The 8,450-nt window shown below is 37.7% G+C and overlaps 1 long non-coding RNA gene across 1 annotated transcript; it reads left to right on the top strand.

Moving 5' to 3' along the window:
- Window positions 1-3,021: 3,021 nt before the first annotated feature.
- On the top strand, window positions 3,022-3,658 carry LOC135221557 (uncharacterized). Its single transcript, XR_010316030.1, has 2 exons — window positions 3,022-3,382; window positions 3,510-3,658. It is a non-coding gene; the product is annotated as an uncharacterized LOC135221557 (long non-coding RNA).
- Window positions 3,659-8,450: the final 4,792 nt, after the last annotated feature.

Here is an 8,450-nt window from a genome sequence, read left to right as displayed (position 1 = left end):
CATCAGTGTTTATGCAGTGAATAAAACTCTCAGTCCGAGAGGTTAAGCTTATTCTTCACTCATCCTTTTGTGAACCTTTTGCTGTAATTAAACGAGGTGTTCGATTAGATTTGAGTATATTTTGAAACCTCTATTGCATTGCTTCAAGATCTCCTAATTTACTCATCAGCAACTCTCGCATTTAATTTCTGTTAAATTTATTGTCTCCTCAACACTCGTTACCAACCAAATCTTACTGAAACTTGATTTGATAAAATTCAATACGAGATCAAATTGGCTGATAGATTTACAGAGTTGAATGGCAGATTTTTGTAATACGAAAGATTATAAACCAGAAACTGAGTAGAGAACAATCTCATAGCCTAAAATGAGTAATATATCTTTCAGAATTTAAGTAACAGTGTGCGATATGGTAGTCATTTGATATAGAATTTTGTTTTGCATGCCTAATTGATAAATTTTTGTTATAGAATCTGAGGATTTCATACCAAAAGCCAGCGATTGAGTACAAAAGAACCTCATGGCCTAAACATTGGTGATATCTCTCTCAGAGCTCAAGTAACTGTCGGATACGGGAGCCACATTGATATATAAAATGTATAGCATTCAATTTTTGTGTGGGTAAACTATCCAGTAATGACATCAGGCCATTTTCTCTCCTGCTGCACAAGTAAATCACTCGTGTAATGGATAATTGGTTTTTTTTTGTGTTTTTTTTTTTTTTTTTTTTGCAATATGATGATGAAATCGGAGTGGGACGATAATTTGCCATGAAAAGGAACGCATATGTGGGCGTTTGATTATTTGCAATTTCATCCAGTTCGCAAACAAAAGGAGTTGCATAATTGTGGTTGCTTTGATGTTCTCTCCTGAAATGGAGGAAAATTACAGCAAATAGTGAGAGGTACTTTATAGTTTATATTTATATGTTATAATATGTTCTAATATATAAAGAATTTAATTAAGCAAAAGCCACACATCTCGGCAATGACATTTATTAGGATTTCGAAGGGGACGAACAGCCTGAGGGGGAAGGGAGATGGCCCCTTCGAAATCTTAACAAATTTCATTTTCGTGCTTTGTAGGATTTATTTAAACTTGTGTGAAGGGGAAGTGGGCATTTTATAGTTTATATAGTATATATATATAAATATATATATATATATATATATATATATATATAATATATATATATATACAGTATATATATATATATATATATATATATATATATATATATATATATATATATATAATTCAGGGACGCACCGGCCATGCCAGGGCCTTTTAAAAGCACCCGCCGAAAAATACTCCTCTTGAATTTATTACCAATTTTTGCGGGAGTCCTTCCACAGCGGGACGAGAGAGAGAGAGAGAGAGAGAGAGAGAGAGAGAGAGAGAGAGAGAGAGAGAAGGGCGGGGAGGGGGGAGTATTACTGATGCCTTACTGGGCTCGGAAAGGCAAAGGGACCTCATTCCTTGCATGAATTCGCTGCTTAGAATGGCTAAAGTTTGCTCTTTTCCCGATCTCCTCTTTAAGGAACCGATGCAGAAAGCGCAGAAGAAGAAGAAGAAGAAGAAGAAGAGGAGGAAGAAGATGAAGAAGAAGAAGAAGTTGATGAATGTTTGTGTAAGTTTATGGTATACGCATTTTCTTCTTAGAATTATATTCGTGACTTTGATTTAATTTTTGGTGCGTCTTTGCACTGGAAATATGTCATAGGTATACTATGAGCAAACAAACACTCTGAATTCTTCGCCTGTATCAGAAGAATTACCTACACACACACACCAACACACATTATATATGTGTATCCTGTACATACGTATACACACATAAACACACCATCAGCTTCCTCAAAAATACAATGCGCAACTGGAATACAGTATTGACAAGCTCTGGGATAAGACTAGAAGAGGTTAACATTAGTAATAGCCATGATTCCCATGACAAAAGTACTACAGAAGATGGAGGCTGGGTACCAACTCAAGAAAGGAGACTACATAATCAACCATCTGATGTTCCCGGACGTCATCAAGCAGTAAGTTTAGAGCATCAAGGAAATAGATCCTTTAATCCAGACTGTAAGAATTGTATCTGGGGACATCAGAATGGGGTTTGGAATAGAAAAATGTGCCTTGGTCAGCATACAAAAAGGCAAAGTAATAAAGACTGAAGATGATAAAGCTACCAGATGGACATTGCATCAATCATAGATGAGACAAGATACAAATACACGGTAATAATAGGAGAGGATATAAAACACCAAGAGATGAAAGACACGAACAGGTAAGAATATATACAGAGACTTAAGGCGACAGTCAAGTCAAAACTCAAAACAGGAAATATGATGAAAGCCATCAACACAGATACAGCGCAGAAGAAGTGGAGTGGACGAAGCCTAAACTCAGCAGCATGTACCAAAAACTGGGAAAATCAGGACAATACACAGCCCTACACCCAAGTGCAAATACAGACACCCTCTACATAACACGAAACAAAGGAATGAGAGGGCTACAAGGCATAGAGGACTGTGCCAACATCGAGAGCAGAGCACTGGGGCAAAGGACTGATCAACGTAGGCGAAGACGAAGACCCAAAAATATGCAGAGACAGGAGAATGACAAGCAGAACAGAGGAATGCACTGACAGTACTCGAGACAGACGAAAGAACTGGCCAGCGATGGAACATGGCAACAGCTACAAAGGGGAGAACTCAAGAAGCAAACAGAAGGAATCCTAACCGCGGCACAAGACCAGGCCCTAAGAACCAGATATGTCCAAAGAACGATAGATGGGAATAGCATCTCACCCAGCTGGGTATAGGGAAGGTGGTTGCATCTAGAGCAATGGAAATTGACTAGTCGGTATCTCTTGCCTACCTAGGCCACGCCCCCCTTTACACCAGGGCTGTGCTTTATCGGCAGGCGCTTGGTGTATAGATATAAGCGCGTGTGTATACTTATATTTTATATATATATATATATAGTAAAGACATAGGGTTTGATAATAATATATTGTTCGTGCATTCTCTGTAACCTGTGGAATGTGGAGGACAGTGCAGAGTAACGACCTGAGGGTAGCTGATGAATGAGTTTCTAGGGGATGGCGTGAGATAAAAATGCTTAGTTCGTCGAGTCAATGTACGACAGTTTATGAACTCTTCCCAAAGTGCCTTTGTGAAATTAGATGCAGCTAGAACCGTGAGGCGCTAGCGAACTGTGTGTTCGTATGTGCGTGTGCACCTCTTTCTGTTAAAAGCGTTCATACCCAAGCCTATGAGAGGGATTTTGACAGAGGGCTTCGAGTCATAGGCAAAGATGCCGTGGCATTCGCCGGGGGAGTTTTTTGACATAGTGTTTAGTGTCCGGTTGGGAATGGGTAAGTGTTACCTTTACTTTAGCCAAAGGGGTGGCTTGTTTGATATCTTGTAAGATGTTCCATTTTATTAACTTTGTCTTTAAACTTGTGTGTGTACTTACCAGAATGTGTTCTGTATCTTTGGCAGATGGTTCTGGATTTCTGTGGGACAGAGTTCCCAGGGAAAGGTGTGACCTTTTGGGTGACTTGACAATGAGTAGTTTTAAGTTAGTCTGTGAGACTGGATTACTTAGTTAACCGACTTAGTTGTTACTGTAAATAAACGTTATGTTATGATGCAACTCTCTCATTTTCATTACCTGTTAGAATGGAGAGAGAGAGAGAGAGAGAGAGAGAGAGAGAGAGAGAGAGAGAGAGAGAGAGAGAGAGCCTGTGTGTATAAAGGAGTTATGGGGTCTGCCTTCCGTTTCGTGTCCACGCTTACCGTATGAAATACATGGAGGTTTTCCCACATAATAGTGGTGGCAGACGGTTAAAAAGGGGATATAGAAAGTTTTCTTGTTTTTTTATGCCTAGGAACGCCAATGTAGAGATGGTTGGCCAGTTAGAAAAAGGGGTAGAGAAAATGTCCGTCCGTGAGATGGGGGGGATGAGGAAAGATTTTCTATTAGAGTCATCAAATTTGCTCGTACCAAGATTCTTCAGGGTGGGAGTCGTGAGACAAGCAACTCAGTCTAGTTTGTAAGGGAGTGTTGCTAGTGGTCATCTCACCGGTCGCGTTTGTATTGTGCCGACGAGATTTACGCGTTTTTACGAAGAATTTCGAGTTCCTTTTGTTCCCATTATGGAGTGGTGAGTGTTAAACTATTGTTTATCAAAAAGGAGTGGGTTTTTGTTTAAATATTTCAGGGTTATGGGATTGGTTCAAGAGGTCAAAACAATTTTTTCTTTCCCCATAGTGAAGTGTTTTCTTTATTTGCACGTGTTTATAATAGACGTATGCATTCGTCTTTGTTTAAAACATAGGAGTGTATTTTTCTATGCATGGGAACTGTGCTTATATAAGCAGATTTGGCTTAGAGACACAGAGCGGCCACAATTTTAAGGGCTCAGCATATTTCTGCAGAGAGGCGCCTTGCATTGCGAGGGTGTACGGGCATCCCTTGGGAGGGTAGTTGCATGGGTACCACTAGCCTCACTCGAGAGATAGTGCAGGGATGGGGATCCTACTGGCATGCCTCGGGGGAGTGTTCTGCCGCTTGACTGAGGGGTTGTTCTCAGGGGGGGAGAAATTTTTTTGTCTCAGTGTGGGTGAACTTCCCCTTTTCCTTTTTTTTTCTTAGTGTTGGAGATGGATTTGGCCTTGACATTGAATGCTAAGACATCAGCTGATTGATAAGGTTGATGAATGAGTGCAAATGCCCGTAGAGTCTTTTTTTTAGAAAAGATATTTTTTTTTCTCCCTTGGATGAAGAGAAAAGGAAATAAAAAGAGATTTTTCTTTTACGAAAATGAGGGGAAAAGTAGTTAACATGCACGGGATGTGTTATGTGTTTCTTTGTGCCTTGAAAGACACAAATATAAGGGGGATACACAGATTATTTTTTTTTATTGTGTTGGAGAAATTACTTTGAAATGCCGATGATTGGTGTTGTATCTGTGTTGTGTGGCAATGGTGTTATGTCATGGTGTTGCATGCTGGAGAAATTGTATGTCATAGGATTCAGCAATACTGTTGTATGCTATTTGAATTTCACCCTTTGCGAGAGAATTATTGCTTTGGAGAGTTATTATTATTATTATTATTAATAATTGTTATACTTGAGATGTGTCACGGGAAGTTTGCTTAAGTATAATTATCATTACGGGAGAATTGTTTTGCGAGAGATTTGAGATATTTCATGGGAGATTATTTAATAATTATTACAGATAATTATTCAGGGAGAATTATTACAATGAATTAATGGGAGAAGTCTTGTGTTAATTATTTGTTCAGTTTTTGTAACTTTGGAGAATATTTCAGTGATTCACGGGGATGAGTTTTGCTGAATCTTGATGAATCTGGCTGAATCTTGGTGAATTGTGTGGAATTTTGCTGAATTTTGCTGAGTTTTTTGCTGAATTTTTGGAGAATGGACAAGCATTAACATTGGTGATAATTTTTGTACTGATACTGATGATTTTGATGATAGCAATTTTTTTGGTGATTTTGTGATAATGATATTTCTGATACTGTTTTTTTTTTTATACTAATACGTGGGTGTTTTAATGCTGTCAAGGAGGTGAAATCTTTTGTGATTATGGGAAGGAAGAACTAACAACACATTGTTTTAGTTTTTTTTTTCCTTTTTTTGTTTTTTTTATGAGTTCAGCAGATAATTGCTTGACATCTAGTGTGTTACGGGAGATAGTTAATGGTGCCGTTGATTTTTCTTTTTTCTTTTTTTGGAAATTAGCCATCGCTGACACAAGTTTTTTTTTACCATGGGTGAATTTGAATTTGTTTTTTCTCTCCAGTTAGTGTGAATATTATCTCAGTTCATGACTTAGAGTCATTTAAGAGAAAGTGTTCGTGTTTTAGCTATTTGATGCTATAGAGTAATATATGGGAGAATTTCTTGCATGTTTTGAATGCATACGTAATGGCACTACATTTTTTCTCTGGATATTTGTGTTCCAGAAATTGTGAGTTTTCTTGCACAATACCCTTGTTGTATTTGTGACAACTTTGTGAGAGATAGGAACTTGGTTAAGTTTTCTAATGGCCTATGTCGTAGTGCATATGGGGAAGTCTTTGCTTAGACACTGTGAATTTGGAGTTCTGTTATAATGACTTGTGGCACATTGGTTGGTTTTTTCTAGAATTTTCCTAGACACGTTTTATTTGTACCGAGTTTTTGCCCTTTTTTTAGCAGTTATGCTAAATGGAGTGAGTTTTTATAGTTTTTACTATAACATTGAGTTATTCTTTGGAGAATTGGAGTTATAATTGAGTTATAATTGAGATATATTATTTTGGAGAGATAATTGGAGGTATATATTATTTTGGAGTTATATTTTGAGATATAATATATGGGAGATATATATTTTTGGCCATTTTTGATATTTGCCAATAGTGGTATGAGCTATGTTTAGTTCAATTATTTTGCAGCCATCTTTGTTGCAAATGGAGACACATATTTGGAGATTATGGGGCAATATTTGGGAGTGTGTGAGTTAGATGCCTTGAGTGCACATTTTTTGGAGATATATTTTTTGGAGCCTTGTTTTGTTCCACATGGAGTTATTGTGGAAATAGAGGTAAATATTTTGTATTTGCCGAAATAGAGGTGACTATTCTCTATTCTTGGAGTGGTGTCTTTTTCTTTCTACTGACATGTGGCTATTGGAGAAATAAGAGAATGATATAAGGGGGTTGGTTATTAACCAAATGGAGGAAATATTTCTATAACCGGAGTGGTGTTATTATTGATATGATGTCTCATAATGGAGTTGGAATTAATCTTGGGCGGGTGACTCTCTTTTTTTTGTGGTTATGGGAGTTTTTTCGAGACAAGAGAAGATTTCTGTGGTTCTCTTTTTTGATTTCGTGTCTATTTAGAGAGAAGTGGCATTACTGCATTACGAGTTATTTGGAGATGTGTGTGCATTTTTCATGTTCACAAGTGTGTTATTCTTGGAGAAATATAATTTGGGAAAAGTCATGTTGAGAGAATAAGTCTTCGAGACAAATTTTTGAACACATTAGTCATATCCTGGAGTTAATTCTGTGAAATGTGTCAGTTAGACCTTTTTTCTTGAGAATCATGAGTTTCCAAACTTATGTGTCTGACTAGACAATTTTTGTGCTGTTGTTTGAGCATGCGTCCGCAGGTGATTTTTCTGCTGACAAGCGATGTGATGAGCGTGTGCTGATTCTTTTCCTCTGATGGTGATAGATCAGAATTTTTGCAATATCTGGGAAATGTGGCTATAGCATTTCACGAAAGCGCATGTATGAGAGTTTGCTTTCTGGCAAATTCCATAACTTTACATGGAGCATTTGGGGAAAACGCGGGAGTTATGCATATTATACATGTATTATGTATTTTGTGATTGGGGAAATCTGCTTGTGATTATTCTTTTTTTTTATTATTATTTTTCTTCCTTTTCCTATGAGAGATATGATTTGGGGATTGAGCTTAAATAACATTTCTTTTTTGGACGGGAGATTTGATTTTACCGGGAGGTGTAATTTTTCGAGGGTTGCTATTTACGAAATGGGAGTTTGACATTAAGTCTCATTGTGATTAATTATTGAGCAGTAAAGGGGTTTTTGCTGTTAAAAGTTGGAGATTTTTACTGATTTTGTGGGTTGTCAGAACTTAAGAGAAAATTTTTGGGTCTGGGTATGTTACGAGATACTTTTCTTTTCTTTCTTGGGCTTGTTAACAGAATTTTTTTCCTTTTTTTTTCGTGAAAGCACATTCGAGTTCGAAGTGTGAGTGCCAGAATTCCGTGGAGTTGCTGTGATTTCTGAGTTGTGTGTGTGCTGATGTGCGAGTTTGGAGAATTGAATTGGAGAACTTGATGTGTTTTTTCTTAGAGAGTTGTGATAATGACTTATCATTTTAGTAGTCATATTTAAGGGAGTTAATTGGGAGACGTTCAGTTAGTATTTCTGACCTTTTTGAGATCGTTGTTTGATAGAGGTAGTATGTTTGGGTTAATTTTCTTAGATTGACCAAAGACCTGACTGACATACTAACGCCCAAAAGTTCCCGACGCCAGCAAGACGTCCACCAGCCGTGAGGTTGCTGCCATGTTGCCCATGGTGATTACAAGTATTTCCACGTGGGTGATCGAGAGAATTCTACAGCGTGTTTTTTTGGGGATCTACAAGAAGCCGTGAGAGTCTTCTACGATGAGGGAGGCATTCCGTCTTCCTACAGTTGCTACAGCCTGCTATAGCCTGTTGCTGTCTGTGCAGCTACTTGCAGACAAGCGAAGAGGGATATTCAAGAATCCTTATGCAGAAAATATGAGAGAAAATGCGTTTTGTGTTATTGGGAGATAAAGCGTGATAAGACTTTATTTTATAATGCCAGAGACGTGCAGTTTTTCTTATTTTGTTTTAAGCCGGCCAATG

This window comes from Macrobrachium nipponense, chromosome 2, assembly GCF_015104395.2.
Source record: "Macrobrachium nipponense isolate FS-2020 chromosome 2, ASM1510439v2, whole genome shotgun sequence".
NCBI lineage: Eukaryota > Metazoa > Arthropoda > Malacostraca > Decapoda > Palaemonidae > Macrobrachium > Macrobrachium nipponense.
Note: the sequence above shows the minus strand (reverse complement) of the source record. Positions and strands in the feature narration are given on the sequence as shown.